General features: G+C 44.2%; 1 non-coding gene across 1 annotated transcript; it reads right to left on the bottom strand.

Annotated features, from left to right (window-relative positions):
• Positions 1-5,820: 5,820 nt before the first annotated feature.
• Positions 5,821-5,894, bottom strand: TRNAF-GAA. The gene has a single exon. It is a non-coding gene; the product is annotated as a tRNA-Phe (tRNA).
• Positions 5,895-7,377: the final 1,483 nt, after the last annotated feature.

Raw genomic sequence — 7,377 nt, 5'->3', positions numbered from 1 at the left:
TGAGGGGCAGACACATAAAAAGAGATTCTAAACAAAATGTGAGCTGCAGTCGAACTCGTTGCAAGAAAAGGTAGTTGAATGTGTTAGACGAAGAGAATATAGCATGTAGAAGCAACTAGAGTCGGCAGTTGGCTTAATGCTTGCCAGAGAGAGTTCTATAGCCCTTAGGAGCCCAAGGAGGTTTCACGATCCGATCTCTCACTTGAAGAAAGATAGCCTAGAGAAAAATGATGCAATGATGATCAAGTTCTTTTTTCATTGTAACGCTCAGGTGGACAAGACCTTACAATTAGAAAAAGGGGGCAAAATCAAAAGTTCTCTTTATCAAATTGAGATCTCCTTGATGATCCTCCTTTCATCACAGAGGGGCAAAAGATGAGTTGGGAGTTGAATCGAGATTACTCTCACTCGTCCTAACCTCTCATATGTTGTGGGGATTGGTTGTCAATCTATGTTATGCTATCTCTGCAGAAGTGAAATTTGGATGAACTAAAAAAGATCCTCAGGTATAAAGACCCACCTTAAAAGACATTATTCTTTTATCGGTAAGCAGCAGATCCTTGCTTCGGGCAACTTAGGGCCTATTTAGATCCCCTACCTATGAAAGCTGAAGGAAGGTATTAATGCTGGCTTTCTCTCTAATAAAAAATCAACCATAGGCAAATTTCTTCCCTGGAAAAAAAGAAAGGGGATTGATTCTTACCAATCAGAAGCAAGCATAGCACATAGGATTCCACATCCATATCAGAAGTGAAAAAATGATTCATTCGCACACCCCCTCCCCTGAATTCAAAAAAAAAAAGATGAGGCTTTTGCTATGCCACCAGAATTGTGTAGTTAGAGTTATCCCCTTACACTGGGAGTGCTGCTCAAGCGCACAGGTCTGGATCTTGAATCGGATGATTCATTCTCTTCTGGAAAAGGAACTACAACCTATGCCCACTAAAACCCACCACCCTTATACCGCGCCGTGCATATAGAAAGAAAGAATAGACTCTATTCCCAAAAAAAGGTTATACTCTTTGCAATTCCTTAACTATTTCTAGTGGTCTTGTTTCCATTCCGAGGTATTGGCATAAAAAAGAGGGCCTAATGTGCCCGGAACTATGGCAACGAAACGGGTCTGCAGGCCGGCAACCCGACCAGCTAAGAGCAACTCCAAGGCCTAAACCCTAAACCCTAAACCCTAAAGCAACCAAATTAAAGCAAGGCCTAATTGCTTGCTGCACTTCGCGCGCAGGAACGAATCTTAGCCAATTACCGGCTTAGGCTTTCACGAGAGCACCAGTAGGCACGTGTAGGTGGGTTCTCCCCTATTTTCTGGCTGCTAAACATGGGTGGGTCTAAGCACGGGAAATGAGCCATGCAAGAGATCGTTAAGCGGAGCCTTGTCGGAACATCGGGTTGCCTAAATTGTCGGATGATGCTATGCGGGGTCGATACTTGCATACGTGCAGAGCAGCTATGCATCGGATATGTTGGCTTATCGAGTTGATTTCTTTTTCGGTATGAGGGCGAAGTCAGACTTGGGAATGACAAGAGTGTCAGCCAAGTTCTTTGGCATGTAATGCCTTAGCGTAGGAAAAGATTCCTTGCGCTCCGTGGAACCATCTTCCTTTATTCATGCGGCGGAAGCTAGCTACAAAAGATAAGGCCAGCACAATAGATGTCTTTACGGGACGGACGTGTTTGAGACTGAGTTAAGGATCCTTGTCTCCCAGGTTGGGGTCGGCGCTATGCGGACGGATGGTGAGCCTGAATTTCCTCTCATAGCAGCCTGTGCTATACCCATATCTGGTCTCCAACTTATAGCTCAGTTGAGTTCAGTAGTTGCTCATATGAAAGTCAGCCTAGAAGGAATCTCATTTCCAATTTTTTGGTATAGAGTTTCTCTCAAGTTTAGAATTCTCTCCACTTGCACGCTTACTAAATAGGCTAGCTTTGGTGCTTTTAGTGCTATACTTGCAAACAAAAAGGGGAGGGACTTTTTCTTGCTTGCTTCTGGCGGTTTATCTCTTCACGAGTCGTCGGCTCTAGTCTAGACTTTCCCACCCAAGGAAGTTTTTGGAAAGCCTTTAGAGCGGGCAGCACAAACCCTTTCTTTTAGTCGGGCAAGGATGAACATTTTATGTTGTTTCTGTTTTTGGCTTTTCTTTTTTTTTTGTTCTTTGGTCATTTCCGGTAACCTGGTCGATCTACTTCACCTTTTCCAGAAGGGAGTTTCGAAGGGCGGTAACCTTAGCCCAGAACTCGATCTACGGCCCCGGTTAGGGGCACTCAAAAGCGTCGTTGCCAACGGTGCAATCTATGGTGCCTCCAAAGCATCTCGCACCCTTCCAAGTGATTCAAATCAAATAAGGCAAGTCAGAATGACCAACCAAATCGGAAACTCAATCCTAAATTTTTGAGTGGAAGATAGTAGAAGGCGAGTTTTCTCGATGTTGGCAAACGGGCATGAGAAGGAGCATCGTTCCCCGCTGGAGATCCTTTACTAAAACCCTGGAAAGCCACCTCTTCCTCATTTTGCTTTTCTATTTAAGGCTCTTTTGGAGTGGAATGAATGAAGCTAATGTACACAAAGTTTAGATTAAATCCAGGTTGACCTTAGGGCTGCTGTCTCTCATGCCACTGCGGAATTAGGGGTTCGCAACAACTTTGACAAATTTCTGCAAGAGCTGGCAGATCATTCACTCTTCCCTGAAGCAAAGCAAGTTAACATTGAAAAGTTGCGTCGCCTAGGTTTGTAGAAAAAAAAATGAATTAGAAGATGAGTGTAGCAGCAATAGCTTTGAAGATGGTAGCCAACACTAGGATTTGGGAAGGATATACATAAGAGTTAGTTTGAGGAGAAAGAGCCTTCCCATTTGCTGTTCTAGACCTAGGAAGACTTGCCTTTTCTGCTATCACTTCCGTCTGCTCCGATAGGAGACCTATGAATGCCTTGGCTCTAAGCCGTACGTACCGCCGTTCAATGCCATATTCCGCCTCGCAGAAACTTTTTCTTGTTCTATGGCGTGCTTTTTTTTTTTAGCCGCATTCATTGCTTTGAGGGATTGGTTGTTAGCAAGGAAGCGTTGAGTTGGGCGCGTAAGGTGTTGGGTGGTGGGTTTTGGATACTGCTTTGATTGCTTTTCACCTGTTTGTATAATGAAGATTTCTTTATACCATCAACATTGATAATTATAGACAGATGGATAGCAATGGTAGTGAAGAACTTTCCTTTCCTAGGGCCAACCTAAAATAGAAAGAGGGTCTCTTTCTTCCTTCTCCTATTCCTGTCCTTCCTGCTACAGTTGATGGAGAAGCATTGAGCAAGGCAAGGAGTCAAGTCATTGTTAGCTAAAATCTCTGCCCTCAGTATCTTCCTCCGCTCTGCATAGCAGTGCATTGAGGGAGCAGCAGTGGAGTTAGTAAAGGTATATGTTGGTCAGTTACAAGGAAATACCACTAGGGAAGCTGATCAAGCATATGTTTTTGACGATCGATAAAGAGGAGGTTGCTAATGATGAAATATACGAAAAAGGGCCTCGAGGTATCCCGGAACCCTTCCTCCCTCACAGGATGAGGGAAACCTGTAGTTGCTGATCTACTTGGTATTCTTAATGAAGCCTATATATACCCACATAAAGTGGGGAGACCCCTTAAAGCAATAAGCGAGAATGGCTAGGTTGATAGCAGGGTTAAAGAAAAGGCGAGTATGAAAAGACGTGTCGCGTAACCGTCCCTGTAAATAGCTTCATCATTCTTTCTTGATCTATGAACCAACTTTATGAAAAAATCAGTCTTTCGGCTTCAAGTGTGACTGTTGGGTCTGGATAAGCAGAACCTCTTGGTTCGGGGGAAACCGGAGATGTTGGCTAAGAAAGCTAAGCAGGCAAGTACAGGATGGACAAAATAAATGCACATACAAATTAAGTGACATGATCCCTCTCCTTCTCTCTTTGGCTAGTTGGCTAGTTGCGCGATAAGCGGGAAAGCATACCAGGTAGGGAAAGAAAGGTTGCTCGATCTCCTGTAAGGCCAACCCTCAACGGCGAGCTCACCAGGCAATGCTATAAGTTCGATAGAAGTCCAAGGTTTCGTCTACTACGGACTAGGAAGCTCTTGGAGGAGCTAACACGAAATGAGAAATACATTCGATTACGGCAACTAATAGATAGCGAAATTTTTGGTAGAAACTGAATGATCCCTTGGCTCGGGCAAGAAAAGGAAAAGGTAGTCTTACTCTTACCTTTTCCGACCATAGGAAAGTTTGAGCTGAAAGATTGAATCACACCGGGTAAGAAAGGCGGGCTTAGCAGGTTTCTCCAAACGTATAGTATAAACAAAAAGAGGAAGCAACCGGTCCTGAAGAGGATACCGATATGCATACATTCCCGCATAGAAGAACCTAACCGAGTCCGACTGACCTTCTTTGGCTGGCCCCCACCCCTTGTAACGAGGTCAACTCGTACGTGCTTTTGCCTTTCGTTTAGCGAGATAGCTTACCAGCTCTTTCGGCTCATAGCAGCAGTATGAAAAGTGGAATCCTCATCCTGAGTCGAGTTTGCATTGCCATACAAATCGACATCGGCCAAACCAAGAGCTCCTATTTTTTCTTTAACGAAAGCGGATCTAAGAGTTTCGATAAAACCAACCTCTTTTAAAGAAGGAGTCGCTCTGCCTTGATCACCGTGAACATACGCAGCTCCAGCTTTACCTTTGCCTACCGTAAAAAGGAAAGTTCCCTCACGATAGGCCCTCCCAGCTCCCGAACGTCTTTCTATCAATCGAGAAAGGTACAAAATAGTACAACAAACCAACAAGACAAGAATGGACTCATAAGATGGGCGGTTAGGGAATCAATTTCATTTGTGTTATTCGCCAAGGAAATGAGAAAGGAATTCTCTATACACGACTGAGATATGACCGTATTGTTGCACATCTTGAATAAAGTACCGTAGGCAAGCGAAGCTTTTGAAAATGAAAGCGTGTAGAACTCAGCTTTCTCTTCGATTCGTAAACTTCGGATCTGATCTTCCTTTCGTCTTCGGGTGACTAAGAGAGAATTTGGGTCTGGCATGCATCCGGTTCGGTCCACAATAAGGTACAAAGCGGATTGATTAAATGGGCTTGAAGTTCAATTATCGTTAGGTCGAAGATCTCTACTAGGTTTAGTGCACTTTGGTAGTTGCAAATGTTGCTGTAATCGAATGTCTTTCTCATTCGACATTCTCTCTTACCAAGCTCTCGTACTCGCCAGGGTTGAGGAGACAGTCCGTGAGCTAATTGAGCTTCGAGATTGCATATACGCGAAAAGAGCTCGCTTTCAACTTTCTACCCCGGCGTTTTATGCCCGGTTCTGGTTCAGGAAAGGGTCTGATCTCTTTCATTGGAGCACATTGATGCCGAAGGAGTCTTCGGAACCTGTGGAGAGGCTATGATGCCAAAAACCTGCCTCATGATTGATAAGGTAAGGGGTTTCAAAAGACAAACGAATGACAATTCTACGTGTGATAGAAAAGGAGATCTTCTTCTTTTTTTTTTCAGTGTGCGCAGTTCGCCTACCACATCAAGGTGATAGGATTCGAACCTATGGCCCTCTGTACCGAAAATAGATGCGCTGACCAGACTGCGCTACACCTCGTCTCACCCGCCTGGAGCATATGGATCCACCCAATCGATGAACACTCAAACAAAACTCGCCCATTCTTTTTGGCATAGGGACGCGAGAACCAATTCGAGTAATCTACAACTTTTTTTTATCAAATCTACTTGTTTTGCTTCCTCTTTCATTTGAATTTCCAAATCAGGTCCCGGCTACGTGTCCTTTGGACTCTTTGATTAGAAGTGGATTCGAACCACTAACACAAGGATTTTCGGTCCTTTGCTCTAACCAGCTGAGCTACCTAAACCACTTTCCTAAAGTCTGTTTTCTTCAAAGAATACGCCCTACCTTACCACTTGAGTAGTAAGGGAAAAATCTTTTATTCAAATAAATAGTTAGGGCTTGATTTGCTTGTTCGTCAAGCTTTCGAGTCTTGAAACTGCCGCCTAATCTTCCAACATGCTAAAAAAACCGAGAGCCGCCCAGGGACTGGACAACGGGAGGGAGCTTGCTTCTTGAAAGAGGATAGGCCGGTCAAACAAAAATAAGGCGCAACAGGCTTTCCCTACGCTCCTAGTCACTAAGTTGTGCTATTCTGTCCTCGAGGGGACTCCACCAAGAGGTTCTTTCTCTCACGTACGTAATTTCGCCCGTTACCGATCCTAGATCAAAATTCATACCCTAGTGGTTTACCCGGCATCAGTGACAGTTGGAGCTTTGATTGTAAACCCACACTGTCTTTACCTACCCACTGCCCTTGTCTTAACACGATGCTCCTACTTCCCTTCCTCTCAATTCAAGAAAGATTCCCAATACATCTACGATCAATTCAATTAAGCGAATTTTCTCACTAACTTCTCTTTCTCAGTAGACAGGGTAGAGAATGAATGTGCTTGGGAGTCCCTTACAACATTAGGAAAACAATTCAATCCTACGGTATAAGAGAACAAGAAAAGCTTGTACCAACAAGGAACAATCCTTTTTTGGGGCAGAAGGACTCAGGCACGCAGCTCTTTATAGATTCGGAGCACGAACTTGTGTGGTGTCCATTCATTCAATTAACATCAGTACAGGGCACGGCGAGGCAGTCTACCGCGTGCTTGAGACAAGATTGGTAAGCATACATACCTAGCTCAGCCATTAGAGTTAGAGTCCATTCACGGTTAATTTACCACCAACGAAGAATTGATCGTCCCTAGGATATGTAGATTCAGTAATGACCTTAGCTTGGTTCAAAAAGTCAGGTGTAGATTTGATAGTGACAAAGGCAAGGGCTGCAAGAATGACCGCAGAGAACAAGGCTCGAGAGACCTACTATTCCAACCCAGTGAAGGCGACGTCTCACTACTACCAGTACGAATTGCGTTGATTCCACCCCTCCACTACCAAATAAGGCAAGGTCTCATGGTGGCAAAGAAAAAGAAGAAGCGCTCTTGTTGCGTGGACCCCATAATAAAGAACACATGAAGCTCAGTAGCAAGTCGTCTCATAGTCACCACTTGTTTGTCGTTTCAAGCTTTCAAAACAAGCAGAAAAACAATATACCGTTGTTCTATGCCCGATTCAGCAGCTCGAAGTTTGTTTGCTAGAGGTACGATAAGACGGAGGGAGATCTACTGATAAGGCGGTTGAGCCCCTTGGTAACATTTCTTTTCTATACCAAAACCATATGTCTCGGTTTGGGACCACAAGACGAAGACAAAAGGAGGGCATTTCTCAGCGGAAGAGCGCTATACATTCAACATTTATCAGCGACAGCAGAAAGAAGACCAATAAGGTGGGATCCGAAG

This window comes from Cucurbita maxima, unplaced genomic scaffold (genome assembly GCF_002738345.1).
Source record: "Cucurbita maxima cultivar Rimu unplaced genomic scaffold, Cmax_1.0 Cma_Scf00011, whole genome shotgun sequence".
Lineage (NCBI taxonomy): Eukaryota > Viridiplantae > Streptophyta > Magnoliopsida > Cucurbitales > Cucurbitaceae > Cucurbita > Cucurbita maxima.
Note: the sequence above shows the minus strand (reverse complement) of the source record. Positions and strands in the feature narration are given on the sequence as shown.